This window comes from Macrobrachium nipponense, chromosome 14 (genome assembly GCF_015104395.2).
Source record: "Macrobrachium nipponense isolate FS-2020 chromosome 14, ASM1510439v2, whole genome shotgun sequence".
NCBI classification, from domain to species: Eukaryota; Metazoa; Arthropoda; class Malacostraca; order Decapoda; family Palaemonidae; genus Macrobrachium; species Macrobrachium nipponense.
The window spans coordinates 64,939,229-64,961,728 of record NC_087207.1 but is presented as its reverse complement, the minus strand read 5'-3'; the positions used below and the strand labels follow the sequence as shown (position 1 = coordinate 64,961,728).

At 36.4% G+C, this 22,500-nt stretch overlaps 1 protein-coding gene across 1 annotated transcript in view; it reads right to left on the bottom strand.

Moving 5' to 3' along the window:
• LOC135226570 (vesicular glutamate transporter 1-like) overlaps nt 1-22,500 on the bottom strand; it is a gene marked incomplete in the record, with an annotated part of 460,825 nt that overhangs the window by 131,488 nt on the left and 306,837 nt on the right.

The window sequence follows — 22,500 nt, the reverse complement described above, 5'->3', positions numbered from 1 at the left end:
AAAAAGAAAAGTATTATGGAAGCCCTTTTAGTTATTTAAAATGTCCAGAGGGAATAAATGTTCTATAAATGAACACTACCATAAAAAAGCAAACTGGAAAAAAAAATATCAGAGATAAAGAAACTGACCATCTTGCGCCTGAGAAAGACGACTGTGATAACGGTGCTAGACTTAGGATAAATCTAGTGAAGACGCTAACGGCCTGATATATATACTATATATATATATTATAAATAGGTATACTATATATATATATATCTATATATATATAATATGATATTATTATATATATAAGAGAATTATGTGAGGAAAAGTAATCAAAGGTAATAAGTGACAAGAAAGACCTCAAGGCCACTGAAGATAGATTTATCTTTCGGTGGTCTCGGTATAATGCTGTATGAGCCGTGACCCCTGAAACTTTCTGCCACGGCTCGTCCTGTATTATAGCATTGCAAGATGGACGATCAGGGCTAACTTTAACCTTAAATAAAAAAAAACTACTTGGGCTCGAGAGCTACAATTTGGTATGTTTGTTGATTAGATGGTGGATGATCATCTCAAATTTGCAGCCCTCTAGCCTCAGTAGATTTTAAGATCTGAGGGCGGACAGAAAAAGTGAGGTTGGACAGACAAAGACATCTCGATAGTTTTCTTTTACAGAAAACTAAAAGCGAAACAGCCAGTATTAAATTAAATCACATGGCCCTTGAATATGAAACCCAAATCAAAGTTTTCTCATGTCAGCTACGGAAATTCCTTTAGGAAAGAGTTAGATCAAAAGATGTGGTCATCTAACAACTTGGAAATCAGAATGTATAAATATGCAAATGCTTGGAACGATACGATAGTATTTCCAAAACTTAAGGAAAAAAGAAAATCTTAAGCAAGTGAAAACTGTTGTTCCTGTGAATGGCGTTATTTCTGGAGTCAGTTGCACCATATGTATGATAAGGAATGTCTAATTAGTACAATATACTATACCAAATTATTGTAAAAATATAACAAAGCTATTGGTACGTCAGCGCAGTGATGAACGCTATGAGCAAATCTCAGAAGTAGAGAAAAATAATAATAACAAAATAAGATGTTAAAATGCGTAAATTGAATAATATACCAAAGAAAGAATAAGACACAAAGAGAAACTCACTAAAATATGAATCGAACGATAGAAAACGAGATCATAAAACAAGCCTTGAAAGCAGACTTTCAGAAGGAAGACAGTTGGTAATTGGCTGAAATGAAAGAGCGACGAGTTCACGAACTGCTCATACGAACTGGAATGAACTCATGCTGGGGAAACGTCTACTCGATCGAACATCAAAAGAACATTATGAGACAATGCTACGAACAGTAAAACTATCACATGTTTTAGGGAGCCTGTTTAAAAGGCTAGAGTTTAGTAAAGAGACGAATTATTATATCTAAAGCTATGGAAAGTGGGCTGGTTTATAAGAACAACGGTGACATTTATTTTTCAGTGTTTTGTTGTAGTTTAATTTTTAATGTTGAAAAGATTTTATAGCTGAACGTTAAAATCCCATTCAAAACACTCATTTAATTGAGATTTTTCTTCTTCTATATATGAATAAGTTTTCTTTATTTTTTTTTTGAAGTCTGATGATTGTAGCATACGTATTTGGTTTCGTTTATCAACAATTAATCTGGTTTTTTTCAGATAATGAAAATAGTAAAAGTGAATATGTTACAGTAAACAATGAGTTTAGTAGCAAATCTGATCATTCGAAAAGTATTATGATGAAATGGCACATTCATGATTCTGACTCAATCCTCTTTACTTCCAAAAAAGAAAGTAGGCCTACATGCATTAGCAGGCAGACTTAGCCTAGGAATATTATTAGTAAACAAACCTGGTATTGCACTCTGTGTAGCTACAAAAGTTTCTAATGATGTAACATTTGGCTCTCTCATTACATACAAAATTCAGGAAATGACAAAACAGGAGAAAATCTAGTTGTTAGAAGAGCCACTGACAATGCCGGGGCAAACTGGCAGCAATCAGAAAATTTTACATTCTTGGTATGGAAGATTTCCACTGATAATCTACGTTATCAAGTGTTACTGTGGCGCGATCACAATCTTAAAAACAAGCGGGCAAATCCCCGCCACATAAACTTAATCAATCCAGCTGCCAAACTCACCATCAGTCACACTTTCCTCTTTACACTATGAAATACACGCAGGACAATTGACCTATACCTACACACAGAACAAAATAACACAAACACATGTAACTCACCCAACTCCAGATACTCAGGGCTATGCTGTGCTGTCCGCTGGTCGAGGTCGCTGAGACACCAACAACAACAAAGACAAAAACCAAAAACCACAACCCCACAACTCAGCAACAACACAACAACCAAGGACCACAACCCAACAACCAAGGAACTCAACCACAACTCAACAACACAGCAACAAACAAGGAATACAACCACAACAAAAGACCACTGCACAAACAATTGCGAACACAAAAAAATAACAACACAAAAAGGCAACACACACACCAATTAACAATACCAAGGAATCACAACAGCTCACCAACAACAACCCTCAACAACTCACAACCACACCAAGAAACCACAACAGCCTCTAACAACAACAACAACCCTCAATCACAACAACTCACATATAACCTTACAGGAACTCACAAGCACAACAAACCCAACAGCACAGGCACAACAACTCTAAGCAAACAACATTAACTTAACAACTGAATAACAAATCAACAAAACACAAAACTCAACTGACTTTCAATGTCTTCAACACCACAGACCGCTGCCGATACTACCGATCATCACCGATTCTGACTAAAGACTGACTGAAACACAGAACTCCAGCAACTAACTCCAGCTGCACCAGCAGACAACCCAGAACTCACCAACAACCAATTCAATCGTTAACCATCCAACCACCAATTACTCTCTTCTTCTTCTCTCTCTCTCTCTCTCTCTCTCTCTCTCCAAGGACGTTGTCAAATAGAACTCCCATAACTACTCCATATTTCCTCCCCCATTACATTTGACAACGTCTCCTTACACTCACAACACCCACGGATGCTCGGACGCAGGCTCCCTGGATCTTGTTTGAGGGCCCTCATACACACTCTCAGTTACACCATCCTCCACTTCTCCCAGACCACTTCCAGTCAGATTCCCGTTACCATCTCCCTCACTACTATCCTCCCAAATCCCACTCACTATCTCATCTACCCCTTCCAACTCTTGTCCCAATATCTCTCGTAATCTGCCACCAAATCACTTACCTCATTTACACTCCTGCCAAACTCTGGAAGAAACTCATTCATATTGCCAACCACATATTAAACACCTAATTCCCTTTCTGGTGAAACTTCACTAAACCTTGACAATTCAAACCCACTCACGCTATATGTATCATTCCTCCCCTCAAAGTCATCCATATTACATGCCATATCCACCATTTTTACCCTAACACTAACCCCTCTATCATGCAGCTCACGCTTCTCCCTTCCATTCCCTTTCCTTTCCTTCTTCTGCTTTCTTCCATACTCAACTAACACTAACTCTCGATCTCCCAGACCCATTTGCTCCCTGATGCTCGGCTCACATTTATTCACCCTCAACCACGCACTCATCGCATTCTCCCGAATATACTGCAGTACTTCCCTCCACACCCTAACTTCATCCACACCCCCCATCTACTCATAATTTCCCCAACTCATAACTCAGTCCCACTTCCCAAATCTCAAAATGCCCCCCAAATTTCTCCCTTACCTTATTCACATTTATCCTCCCCATCTCAACCACCTCTTTCAACACCCTATCTCCAATCCTAAAAATTTCAAACCTTTCACTCACTTTCTTCCACAAGTCCCGATCACTCTCTGACAGATCTAACCGCGGCCTAATAATCCTTTCAAAATTCAACACAAGGAGACATACCTATACTCTTCTGCAATGTGGCGTTATATACCCTCACTGCATGTCCTACATACATATCCCAATCATTGTCGCCTTCACTCATCATTCGCAAATTTCCGGTCATTGTTCTAACAGTCCTTTCCATCAAACCATTTGCACTGGATATATGGAGTAGAATACATATGGACAATATCCCATTCCTTCAATATTTCTTCAAATTCCCGCCCCACAAACTCAGACCCATTATCACTCAACATTTTCGCCAGCTTACACACACACACACAGGCAACATCACTTGCCCCACCATTTATGCAATGGCTTCACTCCTCTTATCTTTGATGGGAACCGCATAGGCAAATGTACTCACGTGATCCACCATCACAATCATTCCCACATGCCCCCTTACAGTCTTTGGCAACGAAACGCAATCAATCAAAAGCATTTCAAACGGCTCTTTAATCTGCAATCGCAACACAGGTGGACTCTCATGCACACTCTGATACTTTCCCCTCTGACAGTCTTCACATGTAACAGCCACATCCATACAAATCTTATTCAACACAGGCAGATACAATCTCTCTCTCATGCACTCCCACAACTTATTTTTCCCCATATGCCCAAACCGATCATGCACCAACAAACACATACTCACCGTTGACTCAACAGAAAACACCGGCACATACACTTCCCTGTCATGCACCCCTTCTTGATGCAAAAAGTAGACTATATTTTTACAGACCACAAAACGCTTAGTAACCCTCTCATACACATCCAACTCACACGGCCAATCTTCCACACACATTCCCCCCAAAACACACTGCTGCAACATACTTATCTTCAAGTACTTATCTTGCATTTCCTTAATCTCCTCCACACTCAACAAATCATTCTCACTTCTAGCAATATCAATCACCCCCACAAAGTTCACTACAAATGCACTACCGTCCTGAATCCTAGCTATTGTGTTACCCCCCTTACTAAGAATCCCATTTCCTATATCTACACTTACATAATGCATCCTCAAAAATTCCATCCCTATCAAAAAGCAAGCTGGCATATCATTTTCTCCCATGATTATAAAGTCATGTACTACTTCCAAATCTCCTAACTTAACCTTTAACTGTACCTCTTCCCACACTAAAACACTTCCTTGTACCAACCCATGTATCTTCACACTTGTACACCACCTTTTCACTTCCCAATCGCATCTCTCCAGTTCACTCACCACTGACCCACTCACCAAGGAAGCTTGTGCCCCCGTATCAACCACGCCACAGTATTCACTTCCATTTATTCTGACCATCGCCACCATTTCCCTCGAGTCTCATGCACACACACATTCACTGCCATGTCGGTTATCCACATCACAGTCATCCTCACCACATTCATCCTCATCCACCTCCCCACTTCCGTACTCCTGATTCAAAACCCCTTCGTAGACCCCTTTCCTAACCAACCAATTACAGCTGTTTCCCCTGCACTGAATCCTCAAAACCCCATGCTCACTACCTGTACTTATCCTCCCTTGATACTCGACCGGTCTGTCCCATCCAAAATACAAAAACACCTTTATTCCAAACAACTCAGCTACTGCTTACAGCAATTTATACATCATTTCCTCTTCCCCGCCTTGTTCCTCCATATATGCCACTCCCTTCTGCACTTCACTCATCAACCACACTCGCAACTCATTAGCACTACCGGGTACCTCTTCAACCAGACCACTCCCTTCCAAGTCTTCCAATGCCGAAAACAAACATTCACACCCTCTGTCACTCCCTTCAAACCTTTCTTTTACAACCAATCCCTCAGTCACCACATTCGGACACCAGTCACTCTTCATGATACCATTGACCCTACCATGCATCCTAGACATTGCATCAGCAATCACATTTTTACTCCTTGGCACATATTCTAACCTAAAATCAAACTCACTCAAATCTTCAATCGTCCTCGTGATCCTAGCACTCACACTCTCCTTCTTGATCACATACACTAATGGCAGATGGTCCGTCTGGATAACAAATTTTACCCCATACAAAAACACTTTCAATGCTTTCACACAAAACCTTATTACTGCAAGCTCCTTCTGAACCACCGAATACTTCCGCTCTTCTTTATTAAAAGCTTTACTTACATATGCAATTACTCCCAACTGTTTCTCCCCATTCACGTCTTGCATCTGCACTAAACACCCTCCCATACTAACCTCACTCGCATCAGTATACAGCTCAAGCTCACTCGCATCCTCACTATAGTCTGGAAAAGCCAAGGTGACATCTCTTGCAGCTTCCTCTCAAATGTTCCCACCATTCGCTCATCCCACCTTAGCTTAGTACAAGTTTTCTTCCCTGTCCATACAGTTAACAGCTTCCCTATACCCGAACAATCCCTAACAAACTTCCTTCCAAACTCCCTTACTAACCTTCTTTCCCTTATTCTTCTTCTTTTCAGCCCCCTTCTTATTCTTGTCCTCAGGTTTATCCTTATCTTGTGTCTTCCCCTTCTTTCCCTTACCAATCACAACCAAATCACCTTCATCATTCGTATTCTCATCCACCTGTTCTTTCGCTTTCTTAATCACTCCTGGCCCATCACAACACCCAATAGGTCTGCCTCCTATTGTTCCCTCTCCCATGAATCCCTTCATCATTTCCTGCATCATCTCTTGCACTGCATTCATCTTTACCCCGAATTTTTCGTCCATTTTCTCAACCATTCTCTCTTCCGCGCCTTTCACCTCTTCTTTCATTTCCACTTTCGCACTCCTTAGCATTCCTCTCATTTCCTCTAACTCGCTTTTCAGCTCCTCACACTCTACCCTCAACCTCTCATTCTCCACTTCCAGCCTTTCCTTAGCTCCCCTCGCCAACCTCAGCTCCTCCTTGAGCCTCTCTGTTTCCTTCAACCCTTCCATCCTCACTTTCTCCACCAATCACACAACTCACTACCCCAAACGATGCAGCTGCCGTACCAACCACCCCACGTTGGGCGCCAAAAAATAATATGGCGGGATCCCAAGCTTAAAAACAAGCGGGCAAATCCCCGCCACATAAACTTAATCAATCCAGCTGCCAAACTCACCCTCAGCCACACTTTCCTCTTTAAACTACAGAAAATACGTAGGACAATTGACCGATACCTACACACAGAACAAAATAACACAACCACATGTACTCACCCAACTCCAGATACTCAGGGCTATGCTGTGCTGTCCGCTGGTCAAGGTGGCTGAAACGCCACCAACAACAAAGACAACAACCAAGAGCCACAACCCTACAACTCAACAACAACACAACAACCAAGGACCACAACCCAACAACCAAGGAACTCAACCACAACTCAACAACACAACAACAAACAAGGATTACAACCACAACAAAAGACCACTGCACAAACAATTGCGAAAACAAAAAACAACACAAAAAGGCAACACACACCCACTAATAACACCAAGGAATCACAACAGCTCACCAACAACAACCCTCAACAACTCACAACCACACCAAGAAACCACAACAGCCTCTAACAACAACAACAACCCTCAATCACAACAACTCACATATAACCCAACAGGAACTCACAAGCACAACAAACCCAACAGCTCAGTCACAAAAACTCTAAGCAAACAACATTAACTTAACAACAACTAAATGACAAATCAACAAAACACAAAACTCAACTGACTTTCAATGCCTTCAACACTTCACAGTCCTCTGCTGACACTACCAATCATCTATGATTCTGACTAAAGACTGACTCAAGCTGCACCAGCAGACAACCCAGAACTCACCATCAGACAATTCAATAGTTAACCATCCAACCACTAATTACCTCTCTCTCTCTCTCTCTCTCTCTCTCTCTCTCTCTCTCTCTCAAGGACGTTATTCAAATGGAACTCCCATAACTCCTCCATTTTACTAGTAAAGAAATGCTTGCTCCACTGAAGAAAAAAGCTTATTCCACAGTTTATACTATTTAAACCAGGCAGGTACAGAATAACTGTATGAACAGCATGTGACGCTGAAATAACTTACCTATGGACTGTGGGAGTGTACCCTTGTTAAAAAAAATGGAAAAACAGTAGAACGAGAGCAAGGCAAACTGGTAGTACTACAACTAGTAATTAGAAAGCTTAAAAGTAAGAAAGATAACGCACAATCCTTGATCTGTAGCTTACCTTGGCTAAGGGACTGAATACAAATACTCAGGCTATTGTAGGAATGATTCAGAAGAATCAAAAGGCGGTGACGCACAGTGTGACTTATTTACACAAAATGATAAAAAAGGGATTATAGAAAATTTTGAGAAACCTGTGGTAATACATCGTTCAAAAACATTAAACTTTGTGAGATTAATGGCTTTATTTGACATTAATATATACCTCAGCATGCAAATGAATTTGTACAGTAGACCAGTTGATGTAGGTAGATCTATGCTAAGATATTGCTGATAAAAGACGTAAGAAAGATAACAATACTAAACGAGAACACTCAAGACCTGCAAACATCCGACTCTGTTACCATTGCATTAGTGACAGTAATGTTTGTACACTATGCTGTGAATCCCCAAAACGCATATGCAGACGAAAATGAACGGCAAATTCAAGATGTAATGCATGCGTTGAATTAGTATTTCACCCTCAAATTAGATGGGAAGGTAAGTGTTTTGAGTCCGCTGTCTGAAAGACAATCACTTCAACATAGTAGAACCTGTATATATATGTATACATATATATATATATATATATATATATATATATATAATATATATATATATATTATATATATATATATATGTGTGTGTGTGTGTGTGTTGTTGTGTGTGTATGTAAGTTGTATATATATATATATATATATATATATATATATATATATATATATATATATATCATATATATATATATATATATTGCCGTGGAGTTGGAGGAAGGAATGAAAGGAGTCGACCAAGTGCTTTCGTATATTTTTCACACCTCCTCAAATTCATTATTTGTTACAAAGACTCCTCTGTGGAAGCTGTACATAAACATGAAAACTGTCATACTACTATTTAAAAACTAACTCTTAAAATGTTATTTACATGTAATTAATCCAGTTTGTACATCCTGAGGATGTTGTTGATCAAATCTATGCGATTTATCTTTATTATACATAATTCAACAATGTTTAGGTTTGTGATGTCTTTACAAAGCCTGATTTCTTTCGCTTCTTTCCAATTCATGGTGGTGGCACTCATTCATATGGAAGCGGTCTAATTCAACATATGAACTAGGAAGAAGGGAAAGACATCATGTTCTGTAAAGACATCACAAAACGAAACATTGTTGAGTCATGTAGAATTGATCGTAGTGCTGGAGGATGGAATGAAAGAATTCAACCAAGTGCTTTCGTGTATTTTTCAAACCTCCTCAAGGTCAAGTGATAAGAAATATCATTATTTTCTACAAAGACACCTCTGTGGCAGCAGTACATAACCGTAAAAGCGGTCATACTACTATTTCAAAACTAATTCTCTAAAAATGTTGTTTACAAGTAATTCATCCAGTTTGCACATCCCGGGGATGCTGTTGATCAAATCTACATGATTTTTCTTTATTATACATGACTCAACAATGTTTCGTTTTGTGATGTCTTTACAGATAAGATGTCTCTTATCTCAAGTGATGACAGCAATTTCCTGCTTCGAACAGACAATGCTAATTTCTCTCTCTTTTCACAATCTACGTTATTCTTAACTTCAAATCATATTATTTGTGAATTCTGAACACACATGATTAGAACACATCAACTCTGAGCAAAAATAATACTGAATCTGAAAACATTGCAAACACTTTTACAACATTTCATACAGTCACTGAAGGGATGTTATGCATTGTGGAAGCAACAGCATAAGAATATATATATATATATATATATATATATATATATATATATATATATATAGATATATATATATATATATTCATATATTCTTATGCTGTTGCTTCCACAATGCATATCATCCCCTCAGTGACTGTATGAAATGTTGTAAAAGTGTTTGCAACGTTTTCAGATTCAGTATTATTTTTGCTCAGAGTTGATGTGTTCTAATCATGTGTGTTCAGAATTCACAAAAAATATGATTTGAAGTTAAGAATAACGCAGAATGTGAAAAGAGAGAGAAATTAGCATTGTCTGTTCGAAACAAGAATTTGCTGTCATCACTCGAGATAAGAGAGGCTCGAATTCTCCGTTTTGTTTTGGAAACATGTCAATCATGTGTGCGCGATTGGCAGCAAACCAGTATTGTTCGTTCGTCTTACTTGTAAAACCACATGAAGATTGCAACCTATTTCGTAAGATTATTCCAGAACATTCTATATAAGAATACGTCATCTATGGGAAGTGATGTCACTTAGTCTTTGCTTTGTGTTTAAATTATCATTCCTTTTATTTTTAAGAGGCTTTTATTGTCTTAAATCACGTAATAATAAATATTATTTATGTGGAATCCCACTTTCTCTCTGTTTATCGTTTTAAAAGAATAATAAAGATTTAGCAAAGGAACTTCGGGTCCAAAACGTTTTGAGCCAGTCAAGCACTAATGTCTCGCCCAATTAACTACCATACAAGAGAGATTTTGTCATTCTCAGATTTGAAATCGTGTTGTAAGGAGATAACATATCTCTCTCTCTCTCTCTCTCTCTCTCTCTCTCTCTCTCTCTCTCTCTCTCTCTCTTTCGTATGAGAGAATTTTGGTTTCACATCAACGTAAAGATTTTATACTTAGTGGTCGGTCACTCCTAAATTTTAGATTTGGTATTTTTCAAATTTATTTAATATTGTTAGTGCTTATTTGTGGAATCTGAACAGACGTTGTAAAAGTGTGTAACAAGGCACTTCGTGTGTAAGTGTTTATTGGTCATTTCGAAAAAAGGCCTTCTAAAATTGGTATACCAAGGTAAGAGTTTTTTAATATGTTCAGTGCATTAAACTTAAAAAGTACTTGAAACACTGAAAATACTTAGGTTATTCCAGGGGAACATTTTTACCATTTTTTCATATTTCGTATTGGTAAATTTTTTTTCTGCATTTATCCATTTTTCTTATTAAAGTGATTTTATTGTGCAATTATCAGTTTTTCTTATTAAAGTGTTTATATATATTTTCTGTGTGATTAATCCTTTTTTTTTTATTTTTGCAATTTTGGTATGTTCCACATTTTTCTGTGTTTGCATTTACATTTACATTTTGATTAACTTGAGTGTTTTCATTAATTAATCATTACAATTTTAGTTAAGTTTAGCAACTGTGAATTACTTTGCATTTACTTAGAATTCTTTTTAAAATTTATCATTGTTTAACACTTGTGAATTAATTTTGAAATTTTAATTGTTACCTAACACCATGAATTTTAATTGAATAATTTAGTTTCTTGATTTTGTGATAAATTAATTTTGATGTTATTTACTTAATAATTAATTCAAGAATTAATTAGACTTTGTGTTGTTTTCAAGTAACAACAAATATCCCTGAGATTGTGAATTGCAGTTATAAATTTTGAGTTTAACAATAAATTTTTGTATTTAAAATTTTCTATGAGTTTTTTCTTTTTTTCACCAGTATATTCAATTTTCTTTAGGTAGAAATATAGAGCGGTAATTGAGCTCTTTTCCTTCAGCTTTAATTGAAGTAAGTTAGAACCAGGGAAATACTTAGACTTCTTAGTCTGACTTATAAGCTTTTAAAGGATCACTGTTGCCTTTAGAGTATTCAGTCGTATTTTATCTGTGATGAAAGTTCAGGTGTCTGGCTGTTGTGAGGTAACTATTTCCTGATTGGTAAGTGTAGTAACCAGATACTTGGCATTTCGTCATAATATGTATGTATATATATATATATATATATATAATATATATATATATATATGTGTGTGTGTGTGTGTGTGTGTGTGTGTGTGTGTGTGTGTGTGTGTGTGTGTGTGTGTATAAAAGAGATCCTCACTTGAAAATGAAAGGAGGTACCAAGACTTTCAACTTTTATTCCAAAGTCATCTTCCGGGTACTTAACAATTTTAAGAGAACAACTTGCACAAGAAAACAACATGAGGCCTCAAATAACAATGAAACAAGTCAACAACCTACTTAAGTATGCAAATAAACATTGTTCAAAACAAAAAAACGTACTTAGCGGAAATATGCAGTTACTACAAATCACAGTATAAAACTATCTGTTTGTAAAGTATCTAACAGTTCGCTTAACTTTTAAATCATCAAGAATAAAACTTTTCAACAATTCGTCCATCTTAAGCTAAATAATTATCACATCTAAGGCAGCTTGCCCAGCTCTTTCAACTTACCACCAGTACTGTTGTAGTCCTAAGTAAATAAACTAACCAATGCTCAGAAGCGTGTTGATTATCTATCTATCTATCTATCTATGTATCTATCTATCTATATATATATATATATATATATATATATATATATATATATATATGTGTGTGTGTGTGTGTGTGTGTGTGTTTTATGTTCATTTATATGGTTGAAAATAGCTGAGTTCTGTTTTCCATACCTAACTGACCGTTTATGTTGTATTAATCTCTGGGGAAGAGATCTTGTAAATCTGATGTAAGATTGTTCTCCAGATTTCCTGGAAAAAGAATTTGAACTAATTCGTAAGCAGCTTTCGTCTTTAAGGTATCCTGACCATATAGTTGAGAAAGCAATTCACAAAGCAAACGCAATTTTCTACCGACCTCCTCAAGACAAGACCAGAGACACACCCAACAATAAAATAAAAATTCCACACCTTGACAGGATTAAGATGGTGACCCAGACTCTCGGAAAATCTAACCCTTTTGCATTTACTTACCCAAACACCTCAGCAAAATCTCTGATTAACGTCCAACAAAAGAAATCCCCCAAGGACACAGGCGTTTACGAAATCCCATGCCTGGACTGTGACCAATCTTACATTGGATTTACAGGAAAATCACTTTCCCAGAGATTATTACAACATAAACGGTCAGTTAGGTATGGACAACAGAACTCAGCTATTTTCAACCATATAAATGAACATAACCACAGAATAAACTGGAATTTGTCACATACAATGTATAGTAGCAACTGCAGGTACAAAAGTCAGATGATGGAATCAGCCTTGATTAAACAGAGACAGGTAATGAACATCTCAACGGGTGCATGGGATACAGATGTTATTGATAAAGTTTTCATTCAACCAACGCTTAAGATGATTAAAGGAAGATTATCAGTGGGAGTGACCTAAATTGGCTTACCTGTGGATGGATCTCTTGGTATAAATACCGCCTTTTCTGTAACTTTTCTCATTCATCTACATGAACAGGAAGACAGTAGTCTCTGAAATATAGTTTTTTCTCTCTATATTTTGGCGTTTTTATGGGCTCCTTTTATTAGATGGAATTCTGTTGTAACAGAACATTTTTACCAGGCATACATACACACACATATATATATATATATATTATATATATATATATATATATATATATATATATATATATATATATATATATTCATATACATAGCGGTATTAATTGGTGTTTTGACACTGATCTCTAAGGATTACTGACCTGAGGATTTTGAACTCTAACACAGGAAAAATCAACACTCTTCAGTACTGGTGGTAAGTTGAAAGACCTGGGCAAGCTGCCTCAGATGTGATAATTATCTTAAGAAAAATTTGAGACAGACGTAATTCTAAGTGTACTTGGAGGCTTCAATGTACTTGGAGGCTTCAATGGAGATGTAACTAAGGTAAGTAGGTCTGATGAAACTGAAGCAAAATGCACATGCAGATGAAATGTAGGATATATGGGATTGAAGACAGAGGTGAATCGATGAGATGAGAAGTATATAAACGTCCTTGCTGGGGTCATATGATCAGTGTGAATAGTTTATGGATAGTGAAAGCTGGGAATGGGGAATATCAGCAAGTTGTAGGATAAAGAAATAAGAAAGTTAGGGAATGGAATAAAAGAGAATATATGAAACACAATTTCATAAAAAAGGTGAAGATCAGATATGCATATTCAGGAATATATAGGGTAATTAAGAAACCAGTGAATAAAAAGTAAGATAATAAAAGTAGAGAGAAAGTGAACGGCAATTTCATGGCCGATAAGTTGTTCTATAGAAAAGTAAATGGAGAGAGAAAGGTTAATTAGACAAATAAATCTGATAATAAACAATAGATAAGGAGACTTGCTGTCTAAATTGGTAATATAAACATGAGTCAGGATTATGAGTATTTTCAGGTTTTCTTGAATGTGGAAGAAAAGAAGAGGCAAAGTTTAGTGACTCAAAGGTGAAAATGTCAATAGGAAGTTAAAGAATGCTTTTAGCTGTGACTGCTGAGGATACAAGGAGGGCTATGGACAGGTTAAAGAGAAGAAAGGCACCAGGATTTGATGAAATTGCAAGTGAACTATTGCACTGTGATGGTAATGGTGGGACTGGGTGGATAACCAGGGTTTATACTGTGTTTGATGAAGGAGAGGTTCCAAAGGACTTAGTACAGGAAAAATTCTTCCAATAAATTATTATTATTTTGTCGGGGAGGGGGAGGTCTATCACAGTCATCCTATTCGACTGGTTGGTTTTATAGTTTTGGGGTTGTGGGTTGCATCCTGACTCCTTGGGAGTCCATCACTTTTCCTACTATGTGCTCAGTTTCTAGGAACACAGTCTTTCGCATGAGTCCTGGAGGTACTTCAGCCTCTAGTTTTACCAGTTCCTTTTCAGGGATCTTGGGATCACGCCTGTTGTCCCTATAAATTATGGGTATAATTTCCATTAGCATATCCTATATCTTTATTTCTTTTTTCAGGCCTTGATATTTATAATTTTTTTCTCTTTCCTTCTTATCTACTGTGGTGTCCTATAGTATTGCTAAATCAGTCAACGTCACGTCTGGGGCATTGGTACATATTACCCTATCTGTTCTGATACCATAGACCTAGAGGATGTTTTCCTGATCGTTCTCTATCACGCCTTCAGGTTGGTGTTTGTATAACTTATTACAGCAAGATAGCTGGTGTTTCTTGCACAGGCTCCAGTGGAGGACTTTTGCTACGGAATCATGCCTTTATTTGTACTGGTTCTGTGCAAGTGCCGGACATTCACTTGCCAAGTGTTTACGGTCTCGTTTTTTATACTGCACCTGTGTAAGAGTGGGATGTTATTTCCATCTATCGTATTTTGTACATATCTGGTTCTCAGGGCCTGATCTTGTGCAGCTATTGGCATTCCTTCTGTTTCCTTTATGAGTTCTCCCCTCTGTAACCATTGCCGTGTTTCATCACTGGCCAGCTCTTTAGTCTGTCTCATGTGCTGTTCATTCATTGGTTTGCTGTGCCATTCCTACGTTCTGTTTGTGATTCTCCTGTCTCTGTATATTTCTGGTTCTTTGTCTACTTTTATCAATCTTCTTCACATGCACTCCCGAGCAGCTCGTCTTCACTGGTTTTCAGATATTGTCCCAGTGCTCTGCTCTCTGTTCGTATTTGCTCTTTGTGTATTTTCATGTGTTTCCTAGTTTCCTGGTCTATGCTGCGAAGTTCAGCCATCATCCACTCCAATGCTTTGTGGTGTATCTGATTACTGGTACTCCCCATGTGTTTATGGCTTTCATCATATTTCCCTCATTGAGTTTTGACATGAGTATCACCTTAAGTCTCTTTATATATTCTTTCCTGATCGTCTCCTTCATCTCTTGGTGTTTTATATCCTCTCCTTCTATTATTCTTAAGCATTTGTATCCTGTCTCGTCTATGTGTTTGATGCTATTTCCTTGTGGTAGTTTTATCCCTTCAGTCCTTGTCACTTTGCCTCTTTGTATGTTCCCCAAGGCATAATCCTTACAATCTGGATTAGGATATCTATTTCCTTGATGCTCTTGCCATACAGATGGATGTCGTCCATGAACATCATATGGTTAATTCTGTTGCCGTCTTTTTTGAGTTTGTACCCAGCATCCATCTTCTACGTGAGTGGCCTTGAAAGATCTCTCTCCTGATGTTAACCTCTGGTAGTCTAATTCCAGAGTTTGTAGTTATTGTATTCCAGTTGCACATTGTAATTTTTAGGAAGCTGGTGGCGTTTACCTCTGCCCCCATATATTTTCAGACATTCTATTAGCCATGTGTGTAGTATCATGTCGAAGGTTTTCTTGTAGTCAATCCATGTCATGCTTAAGTTGGTCTTTTTTTGCAACTAGACTTTCTTCTGCAGCTTAGCTGTTGGTGGGGGGCTGTGTTTGTATCCTCTAGTCGTTGATTATTCTTATCATCATTATTATTATTATTTTCACAAGATAATAATAATAATAATGATGACTTAAAAATTCAAGCTTCCAAAGAATGTGGTACTCATGAGGAAGTAAGAAAAGATAAAGGGAAATACAAAAAGAAGATAGCTGGTTTCTTGAAAAGAAAATATAAGTTAGTAAATTAACAAATAGATAAGAGTGTCTTAAAATGCTAGGATAATAGTATTTTGGAAGTAATGAATTGCATTTTCGCTTTACATTTTGAAGTTCCAATTGTACGACATCCTCATGGAGATTCTAACAGTGAACAGTGTGAGGAATAAAGGACCTCGGGAACTGAGAGGTTCGACAGCGAGGCACATTTACTTTATATTGGTGCTGCTGTTCAGCGAATCTGATTGGTCTCTGCAAGAAAAGGGATCAGGGATCAATTGTAAATGTGAAATATCTATATTAAAATACAACTTATGAAAAAGTAACAAACAAGGCACCATCCTTCGATGGTCTAAGTCATAACTGGTTATATTAGGAAACAGAAACCTACCACCACAAACCCCTCTACGTAATATAGATAGATGGATCCACACCGGAGAACAGTATTCGAAGAAAGGAAGTGCAAAAGTGACTTAAACTAGGTTGCAATGATTTTATCACTGCTATAAATATATGAAGCCATACGAACAATTCCTAACTTTTGTGCGGCATTAACTAAAATTTTCATTAGACGTTTTTCAAAAGTAAGATGTGAGTCAAAAGTTATGCCTAGACTAGTTAAAACTTCAGACGTATTCAGTCCTTTTGTTTTATTGTACTTAAGCCTCATACCCCACTGCCTACACCATCATTTACTGGTACGGTCCATGTCTTGTTTTGTCTTGGTTGAAGCTGAGGGCAGCTTCATTTCATAAGTGGAGACTTAACTACGCTCACAAGTGTTGCGTCATTGGCATACTGAACAATCTTGTTTTCCGGGCCAACAACCATATTACTTATATAAACCGAAAATAACAGTGGACCAAGAACCTACCATGTGGAACTCCAGACACTGTAGCTCTAGGTTCACTAAAGATCCCATCAACAACCAACTAGTTGCTGGCTACCTATAAGGAAATCTTTAAAAAAAAGTAATCCTATAACATACCCACCCATTCCGAGATTTCGAAGTTTATAAGCGCCTTCTGATTTACTAGATCGAAAGCAGCACTAAAATCTATTTGAATTACTCTGCAATCAAAACACTTATCAAGGTTCTTTTGCAAATGACTTGTCAAGTCTAAAAGAGCATCGCAGGTACCTAGCTGCTTTTTATATACATATTGACTTTCAGATAATAATCTTTTAGATTCAACATACTTATGTAGCTGCTTAAAATATTTTTTTCTTCAACGTTGGACAGCAGAGGGATACTAGAAATTGGCCTGTAGTAACTGGAGTCTGCAGATAAGCCATTCTTTGAAACATGCACTGTATTACCAAGGTTACGCTCATCCACATAGATACTACGTCGACAAAAATCTATAGAGTATACAAATCTTGGAAGAAACACAACAGAAACTATTTTAAAAAACAAAAGAAAGAAGCCATCGGGATCTTCTCTACTCCAGTTATGAAGGTTGTCCAGAATTTGGTAACCCAAGCAAAAAGCAAATTTTGTAAGAAGAGGTTCAGGATGACAGGTATCAGGGGGAGGAACATCCTAAGCTTTTTGCTTATCTTCTAAAGCTCGATGAAGCAGTTCAGTCTTTTCCCTAGGGCCAGTAAACAATCTATATCATCTGTTAGTAGTTGTGGAATAGAGTACGAGTCTAATCCTAAGATAGATGATGCCTATTTGGTCCACCACAGATGAGGCTCAGTAATTCCTTCAAGTTTGCTCTTCAAGGAATTATTATAATTTTTCTCAGCTGAATGATAAGTTCTATTCACAGCACGGCTAGACTCGACAAATTGGTGTCATTTTCATTTGAACAATTTCGTCTCCATTCATTAAATGGTCTGTTTCTCATGGTACGCTTGTCTGCATGTATTATCAAACCATGTCTGGTCATTTGTCCTAAAATTTGATGACCTTTCAACGGACATATCTAATTAAAATAGCCATCAGTATTTCATTTAACTTCTTCTTGGGGTCATGATCTAATATGGCATTTGAAATATCAAGTATCTGACAAGCTTCAATAATGTGATCCCAGTTGACTCTAGATTTCAGTCAGACCATCTTTCCAAAGGTGGCACTAGAAATATACTGATTGACCGATTTGCCCATCTCAATGGTGCAATGATCAGAAGCGCCTATTTATTCACAGACCTTGGACTTGGCAATAGCAAAGGATACACAGAACTCAAGAGCAGACCGGGTGGCCATGATGATCTGTAGAATTTGAATTTAGCCACTCACCATGTTTTGCATAACAGACGCCACAAATAACGAATGAGGCTTTTACATCCTCAGAGTTAACATACTAATCCTTTCCAAAAGAGTCATATATAGAATCGTCGACGTTTGGAATGCGTTAAACAGCAAATAAAAACACATTATATTGGACAGAGGAGTCTGTAAGAATTATGGTGATATCACTTTGCTTAGTATACTAGGACAGGTGTATGGCAGGATATTGATAGATGAAATTAAACAGATTGAAAAAAGATTAATAAATGAAGAACAGTGGAGTTTAGAGAGGAAGGGGGTTGTGTGGACCAACTATCTGTTTTGATATGGTTAAGTGTGAAGAAAAAGTAAAAGGAAAACCTGTATTTGGCATACAAGAATCCAGAATAGCTTATGTTTATCATAAAGAGCAAACATTTCTTAGATGGAATCTATTCATGCATTTACATGTAAACAGGAGATAGACCAGCTCCACCCCTATTGGCGTTAAATAGTTTTGTGGATGAGTGATATAAAAGGTCAGAGAAAAGAAACTGTACTGAAGAGCAAAGATGTGGAATAAGAATACGACTCATGAATGGAATCTGAAACGACAGTACCTACAGATGATGCAGTACTGCGTGGGGACACTGAAGATTAACTGCAGAAAATAATGGAAGCTTTGAAATTGTTGGTAAGAGGAGATGTTTTGGGGTAAATACTAACAAGAGAAAAATTAAGAAGGAAAGTTGAAAACGAAGATGTGGCAATGAAATTTTGCTGGTATATATATATATATATATATAATATATATCTATATTTATATATATATATATATATATATATATATATAAATATATATATATGTATATATATATATATATATATATATATATATATATATATATATATAATCATCGCATCACCGTGATTCATATGAATTATTCGAGCTACAAATGTCCTTTAATATCTAATTCGCTCTACCTCACAGTTAATATATTTTCATATATCTAAACCGAAGGGGAAATTTTTTAGTTGATAACAATTTCTTCCTCTCGTGGGTTCGAACCACCGCCCAACGGACAGAGAAGAAATCAGGACGCCAGTTTTGTTATCGACTCGGTTATCAAGTGAGGTTATAAGTTTATACCGACTCCGACCTTGCAAATCACCGTTGAACTTCGGGTATCGTAATGAGAATCGATATCCAACCCCCTCTACCATGTTAACAAATTCGAACGTTTGTCGAACGTAGCCATATGATGAAGAGTTATTACATCACCGTGATTCATATAAATTATTCGAGCTACAAATGTCCTTTAATACTTATTTGCTCTACCTCGGAATAAATACATTTTCATATATGTGTGCGTGTGCGCCTGCGTCTATGTATGTATGTACGTATATTTAATATATACATACATATTATAAAAGCATATAGCTAGAAAGATATATCATGTGAATGCCTTCCTCCTTAGAGTTAGTATCTTCATGTGTTGATCTCTGTAAGCTATTTAGAATGATAATGTTACCACAATTCCATAATATATATATATATATATAATATATATATATATATATATATATATATATGTGTGTGTGTGTGTGTGTGTGTGTGTGTGTGTGTGTGTTCGCTGGTTCGAATCCACGAGAGGACAAAACTATTATCAACTAAAAAATTTCCCTTCGGTTAATATATATATGGAAATATATTAATTCCGAGGCAGATCGAATTGGATATATAATATATAATATATAAATAAAGGTTTTTTGCCAGGAAGGAAAAAATGAAAAAGCGAGATAGCCAAGTACTTTCGGTCCTGTTTGGACCCTTTACTGAGGCAAACTGATTTTACAGAGAACAATATAGTCAAAAGAAGACTTAATATACAAACTGACACTACAAGATTAGCTATAAGGGCGATTTTCACTCTACAGAAAGGAGGAGCCGCCTGAGGGTAGCCAGACCTTGAAGGATACACGCAGTAAACAAGTGATTCTTCCAGAAAACAGTACATTTTGAAAAAAACACGGGAGCATATACAATTTAATACCATGAATTTTTACACAAATTTTCCCTTTTCCCAAAAAAATTATTAATGAAAAGACGAAGAAAATATAAATATATCTATATATATATAGACTATATATTATATATAGAATATATAAATATATATAGAGCAAGAGAGAGAGGGAGAGAGAATATCGGACCAGAGCGAGAGAGAGAGACAGACAGAGAGAGAGAGAGAGAGAGAGAGAGAAAGAAATAATAACTATATACATGTGGGACTAATTTATTAGTTGTTCATTTATTTTAAGGTCCTTCATAAACAAATGGTACATTCCCAGACTAAGATTTAGGTTGTTTTTATTAGTGATTTGTATAATTGCCAATTCCAGTAAATTTCTTGAAACATAATCATTAGATCTAGCAATTACCAAGGTATCACCCCAATTAATACAATGAGATTTTTCACTCAGATGGATAAACAGTGCATTTGAAGTCTGGGCTGTTCTAACTGAATACATATGCTGCTTAATACGTACACATAAATTTTTACTTGACTGACCAACGTAAAACGATGGGCAATCCTTGCAAGGAATTTTGTAACTGATGTTGTTATTTGTTACGGGACTATTCTTAATTAGCATATCTTTAATGGTATTGTTATAAGAGAACACTACATTAACATTAAACGATTTAAATATTGATTTTATGGTTTCAAATCCACAAAAATAAGGTAAGCTAAGTACATTTTTGGGCATTTCTTTTTCATTAATAGCAACACTATAAAACTTTTTGTGAGCTTTTTGATAACATAAATCAATTAAATGAGGTAGGTAGCAGAGATCGTTTCCTATCTTTTTATGTATTCTATTTCTTGGTCCAGATATTGTGGACTGGTGATACGCAAAGCACGTAGGAACATAGAAGAAAAAATTGAAATTTTAATATTAAGATGGTGGCCAGAATAAAAATGTACATATGTTAAATTATTTGTGGGTTTTCTATAAATACTGAATTTGTATTGGAAAGATTCTCTATGTATTAATACATCTAGGAAAGGGATGACATTGTTATTTTAAATTTCAACAGTGAATTTTATGGATGGCACTAAATTATTCAATTTAGACAGTAAATCATTTACATCGATACCACCAGGTAAGACTACTAAGATATCATCGACATATCGGTACCATTTTAAGGGGATAAGTGTGATATTCGGGAGGTGTTGTCTCTCAAAAAATTCCATATATAAGTTTGAAAGGGGAGGTGATAAAGGGTTACCCATGGCCATACCAAATATTTGTTGGTAATATTCTCCATTAAAAATAAATCTGCAATCACAAATACATAACTTAATTAAGGAAATTATGTGACTAACGGACATAGGCAATTCATGCAGTACAAGTTCATTACTTAAATATTCTAGCACAGAGTCAATAGGGACTTTTGTAAACAAAGAACATACATCAAAACTGACAAAAATATCGCTAGGGTTTAGTACAATGTTATTTAATTTTTCCACAGATCAAGAGAATTCCGGATGTGTGAATTAGATGCAGTTCCTAGTAGCGGGGAAAACAATTTAGTAAGATATTTAGATAGTTTATAAGCAATTGATCCTACAGTACTAATAATTTGGCGCATAGGTTTGTTTTCCTTATGAGTTTTGACTAGGCCATATAAATAAGGTAATGAGGGACACTTTACAGTTAACTTACACAAAAGTTCTTTCTTATCTTTAAGAATTTGTTTGATATTGATATTAAAGTTTTTTATTACTTGGTCCAACGGATTTTTTGCGAGTTTTTTGTAAGTTATTTCATCCTCTAGTAAAGTATGTATGCGTGATATGTAGTCAGTTTTGTCAAGAACCACTAAACTATTGGATTTATCAGCCTTGGTAATGTATAAGCTATT